The 5,423-nt window shown below is 48.9% G+C and overlaps 1 pseudogene; it reads right to left on the reverse strand.

The window, feature by feature from the left end:
• Positions 1-5,423, reverse strand: part of LOC123138840 (S-(+)-linalool synthase, chloroplastic-like) — a 55,924-nt pseudogene that overhangs the window by 43,663 nt on the left and 6,838 nt on the right.

The raw sequence follows: 5,423 nt of genomic DNA on the forward strand, positions 1-5,423 counted from the left end.
TCAACCAGATTCTAGAAGACATGCTTCGAGCCTCTGTTATCTCATTCGGAATGGATTGGGAGAAGTGCCTTCCATTTGCCGAATTCGCTTACAACAACAGCTATCAATCTAGCTTGGGTAAAGCCCCTTTTGAAGTTCTCTATGGACGACGGTGTCGAACACCCCTTAACTGGTCAGAGACCGGGGAAAGACAATTCTTTGGCCCGGATATGATTCAGGAAGCAGAAGAACAAGTTCGCATCGTTCGTGAAAAGTTGAAAACAGCCCAATCTCGTCAAAAGAGTCAATATGACCGAAAACATAAGGCTATGACTTTCGAGGTTGACGAGAAGGCTTATCTTCGGGTCACCCCTCTGAAGGGAACCCATCGTTTCGGTATCAAAGGCAAATTGGCTCCTCGTTACATTGGACCTTTTCGCATTCTTGCCAAACGAGGAGAAGTTGCCTACCAGTTGGAACTACCTCCGCACCTCTCCAGAGTCCACGATGTCTTCCACATTTCTCAACTCAGGCGTTGCTTCTCGGATCCTATCCGTGGAGTGGACCACGAAACGCTTGATCTCCAAGATAATGTTACATATCGAGAGTACCCCATTCGTATCCTCGATCAGGCCGAGCGTACCACTCGACGTCAGAACATCAAGTTTCTCAAAGTTCAGTGGTCTCATCATTCTGAGGATGAAGCAACTTGGGAAAGGGAGGATCGTCTTCGACTCGAGTATCCCGCCTTCTTCCCGGAGGAACCCAAATCTCGGGACGAGATTCTTTTGAGTGGGGGTGAGTTGTCACACCCTAGCTAGTCATGCATCAGAGTGTGTGCATCATGTTTAAAATTCCATTTAATTTGAAATGGGGATTTGTGAAACCCTCAGAATCATTTTTGAAAATGACCCAAATAAAAATTTCTCCAAAAGGGTCCAAGAAAATGCTCATGTTGCTCTCTGAAAATATTGGACAGAGATAAAAATCAAACCAATATTTCTAAGAGCTCATAGGTATTTATTTTGGGCATTTGGAATTAATGCATAAATATTTGCTTTGGAAATATATTAGTTATATATATTAATATATGTCCAAATATTATGCCATTTATAAAGGAGCTCTGGAATAATATATCTAGCTCCTGCAAAAATTGGCGTAAGGAAATAAAATGATTTAATATTTTATTTAAACCAAAACAAATGTCAGAAATTAGAAAACAGAAATAAATAAAAGGGAGAACCTTACCTGGGCTCCTCCCTGTGCAGCCCATCCAGCTGGCCGGCCCAGCCAGCAGGCGGCCCAGCCCGCCTCCCTCCTCTGTCGTCTTCGTCCTCGACAGAGGGAGGGGAGTGTGGCCGGCGCGCGCGCGCGCCACCGCGCCACGCCACCTGCTCGCCTGCCTGCCTGCCCCTCCCCTCCTCGTCTGGATGGCCTGGAACGTCGCCACGCCCTCCCCCGTTCTCTCTCACTCTCCCTCGGTTCTTCCCCTCCTCTCCCTCTCTCTCTCTCTCTCACGGCCGAACACCACCATAGCCGCCGTTCGCCATAGCAGCCGTCACCGGCCACCCCTCGCCCCTCCGCTGAGCTCAGGAGCTCCGCTGCGACCCCCTCTTCCTCCCCACCAAGCCAAGCCCCTCGGGAAGCTCTGCATCGCCTCCACGCCATCGTCTTCCTCCTCGGGCTCCGACCACCATCACCGTCGATTCGTCGTCTCCAGCGCGTCCTCGAGCCCGCTTCGACGCCCACTGCAACCGCGGTGAGCTCCGCCACCGTTTCCCCCTCTTTTCCCCCTCGTTCCCGCACCGTAACCCCGTTTCCCACCACGGACGAACCTCCGCCGTCGCCGAGCTCGCCGTCGACTCAGCTCCGGTGACCATTTGGTCACCCCGGCGAGTCCAACAAGTCCGTAAGGACCCATAGAGCCCCTCCCTCACGAGCTCGCCGTTGTCGGTACCGGCCACCTCAGGCACGGCCACCACCACCGTTCGACGCGCGGGAGCAAGGGCTCTCCAACGAGCCCAAGCACGGCCTCGCCCGTGCCCTGTAGCGCGTTTCCGTATCGCGCCGCCGTCTCGGGCCTCGCCGGCGTCATGTCGCCGGTGGGTTTGACCCACCTTGACCACGGCAGGACCCCCCTGTGTCCATGACAGGTGGGCCCAGCCCTGTTAGTTAATTAGGATTAGCACTAACCGAATTAGTTAAACTAACTAACCCCCTGACACTGACCAGTGGGCCCCAGCGCCACTAATTCCTAATTAGGATTAAACTAACCCTGTTTAACCCCCCTGTCACTGACGTGTGGACCCCACACGTCAGGTTTGACCCCAGCCAGCCGCAGTTGACCACTGACGTCATGCTGACGTCATGCTGGCGCAATATATATATTTCTGGATTTAATTTAAATCAGGAAATTCCAGAATATTATTTAAACTTCAAAAATTCATAACTTTTATTCTGTAACTCCAAATCAGACAAATTATATATGAAAAATGATCAGAAAAATCCAATCTATCCATCTGTACTATTTTCATGCATGACTAAACAAGTTAACTTGATGTTTAATGCAGAACAAGGAAAAGCACTTTAAAAGGCCATGTTTGAGTTTGAAATTTGAATCTTTGATTCAAATTGGTTCAAACCCTTCTGGTTTTAGTTGCATTAGCCCAACACACTCATATTGCCATGTTTCATGCATGCATCATATTGTTGCACATTGTTTGGTGATGGTTGTGTATCGGTGTCCTTTGCGACAGGTTCTGCCTCCGAGGAGTACCGTGATTACCCTAACGAAGAACCGTATCAGTGCATCGAACCATCAGGCAAGCAACCAACCATTTGATCATATCGATACAATCCCATGTTCTCGCTCCTGCTCTCTTTTACTGCATTAAGACAATGCGTTTCAAACTGCTGTGTGCTATGGTAGTTGAACCCATTTCCTCTGCATGACCTGTCATTGCCACAGTAACTAGATGAAACCCACTAGCATGTGTAGGAGTTGGTTGAGCCATATGTATGTGTTGTTCCTACCTTGCTATGCCTGCTATGCTTAGAGTCGTGTCAGGTCTGGTTCATCTGGGTGATGGGCTAGAGTGAAATGATTATGTCGGTAATGGGAGTGGTGTGGTGAACACGATTTGGTAAAGGTATCGATGAGAGGCCATGTAGGAGTACATGGTGGGTTGTTTCATTGAAGCCGACCTTAAGCACTGAGATCTGTATGTGTGATTTAAGAATCAGCTACTACCATGCATTGGGCCCGAAACCAATGGACCCTCTCGGCTTCTTATTCACCCTAGTTCCCCGTCCAGGAGTTGCAAGTAGTTTCTGGTGTTTGTAGCCTACTGGAGGCCGTGGACAGCGCTGACCGTAGGGGTGGGCTGTGATGCGGTAGGTACGTGGCACGGTGTACCGAATACCCGTTAGGTATCCCGGGAACCCTGTTCACATCGTTCGGGGCCGTATGGGAAACCTCGGCCGGACTCCCTGCGGATGGAACCTGGATAGGCGATAAACCTGGACTGGAGGCTTAGGTGGTTAGGTAGGTCGTGGCCGACACCCACGTTGGGCTTCCGCTTGAAGGTTGCCGAGTACATGTCGTGTAAACGGCGGTAAGTGGTGAGAGCGTGTATGAAGAAGTACACCCCTGCAGGGTTAACATGATCTATTCGAATAGCCGCGTCCGCGGTAAAGGACTACTTGGTTGCCTATACAGTTCATAGACAAGTAAATGGAAACTGCTAAAAGCCTCAAGACAAGTGTGAGTGCCGAGGATGGCTCTTCCGTAGGAAGACGGAGGCGGATCCTCGGTAGTGTATTGAAGTGGTGAGTAGTGGACTCGTGTGCGCAAAACCATTTCAAGTTGAAGTATCGTAGGATAGTCTAGCCAAGAGTCAAAGCTGGCTTGCTGCAATAACTCCACCAACCCTTCTTGATAATATGCATGTATGTAGGATCTGATGTAAGTCTTGCTGAGTACCTTTGTACTCATGTTGCTATAATTTACATTTTTTACAGAAGACGCTGCAACCCCTTCTGATGGGTTCTATGTAGACATTGACATCAACGAGTAGGCTAAAGGCCCAGGTGGTGACCCTGAGCTTATGAAGGACCACGTAGTATAGCTAGGCTTTCCAAGCCTCTTTTATTTTACTAGTTGTCTGTACTCAGACAAGTTACTTCCGCTGCTGGTTTGTATGACTGTATGACTTGAATGTTGGGTCGTGAGACCCGTACCTTTGTGTATGATATTTATGGCTCCCTGAGCCTTAAATAAAGTACTTGTGTCGTAGAGTCATGTTGTGATGCTTCGTTGTATTTGCACATATCGAGCATATTGTGGTATGATTGAAATGCTTGGTATGTGTGGGATCTGACTATCTAGTTGTTTATCTTTAGTAGCCTCTCTTACCGGGAAATGTCTCCTAGTGTTACCGCTGAGCCATGGTAGCTTGCTACTGCTCTGGAACACTTAGGCTGGCCGGCATGTGTCCTTCTTCGTTCCTGTGTCTGTCCCTTCAGGGAAATGTCACGCATTGAGTACCGGAGTCCTGTTAGCCCGCTACAGCCCGGTTTACCGGAGTCCTGCTAGCCCAGTGCTACAGCCCGGACCCACTTGCTGATGACCGACACGTTCGAAGCTGGGTCATGGATGCCTGTCCCTGTAAGTCTGTGCCACTTTGGGTTTACGACTAGCCATGTCAGCCCGGGCTCCTTATCATATGGATGCTAGCGACACTATCATATACGTGAGCCAAAAGGCGCAAACGGTCCCGGGCAAAGGTAAGGCGACACCCGTGGAATACCGTGCGTGAGGCCGCAAAGTGATATGAGGTGTTACCGGCTAGATCGATGTGACATCGAATCGGGGTCCTGACAGATCGTCACCACGCCGTCGTGCTGACGGAACTCCCCCTCGGAGCCTCTACTGGATTGGAGATCGAGGGTGCGTCATCGAGCTGTACGCGTGTCAAGAACTCGGAGGTGCCGGAGTAACGGTGCTTGGATCGGTCGGACCGGGAGGACGTACGACTACTTCCTCTACGTTGCGTCAACGCTTCCGTTTCGGTCTACGAGGGTACGTAGACAACACTCTCCCCTCGTTGCTATATCATCACCATGATCTTGCGTGTGTGTGACGCCCGGGTAATTAAGCTACAGTGATCCTCTGCTAATGATGCCACGTCACCTCGTTTATAGTTGCTAATCTCAAGTTAGTTCGAAACCAGTTCAAATTTCAAATTTAAAATAAAGGCAAACAATAAAAGTTTTCTAATATAAAAACTAAATGTTCGAGTGGAGCCAAATAATTCATAGGTAAATATAGTGGAGAAACCACACTTTTATAAAATTGTTTAAAGGCTCTAAGGTAATTAAAACGTAGCTATGACAATTAATTAAATGCCCTTTAAAACTAATAATAATGCAAACTATTTTAATTA

The sequence above is a fragment of the Triticum aestivum genome, chromosome 6B (genome assembly GCF_018294505.1).
Source record: "Triticum aestivum cultivar Chinese Spring chromosome 6B, IWGSC CS RefSeq v2.1, whole genome shotgun sequence".
NCBI classification, from domain to species: domain Eukaryota; kingdom Viridiplantae; phylum Streptophyta; class Magnoliopsida; order Poales; family Poaceae; genus Triticum; species Triticum aestivum.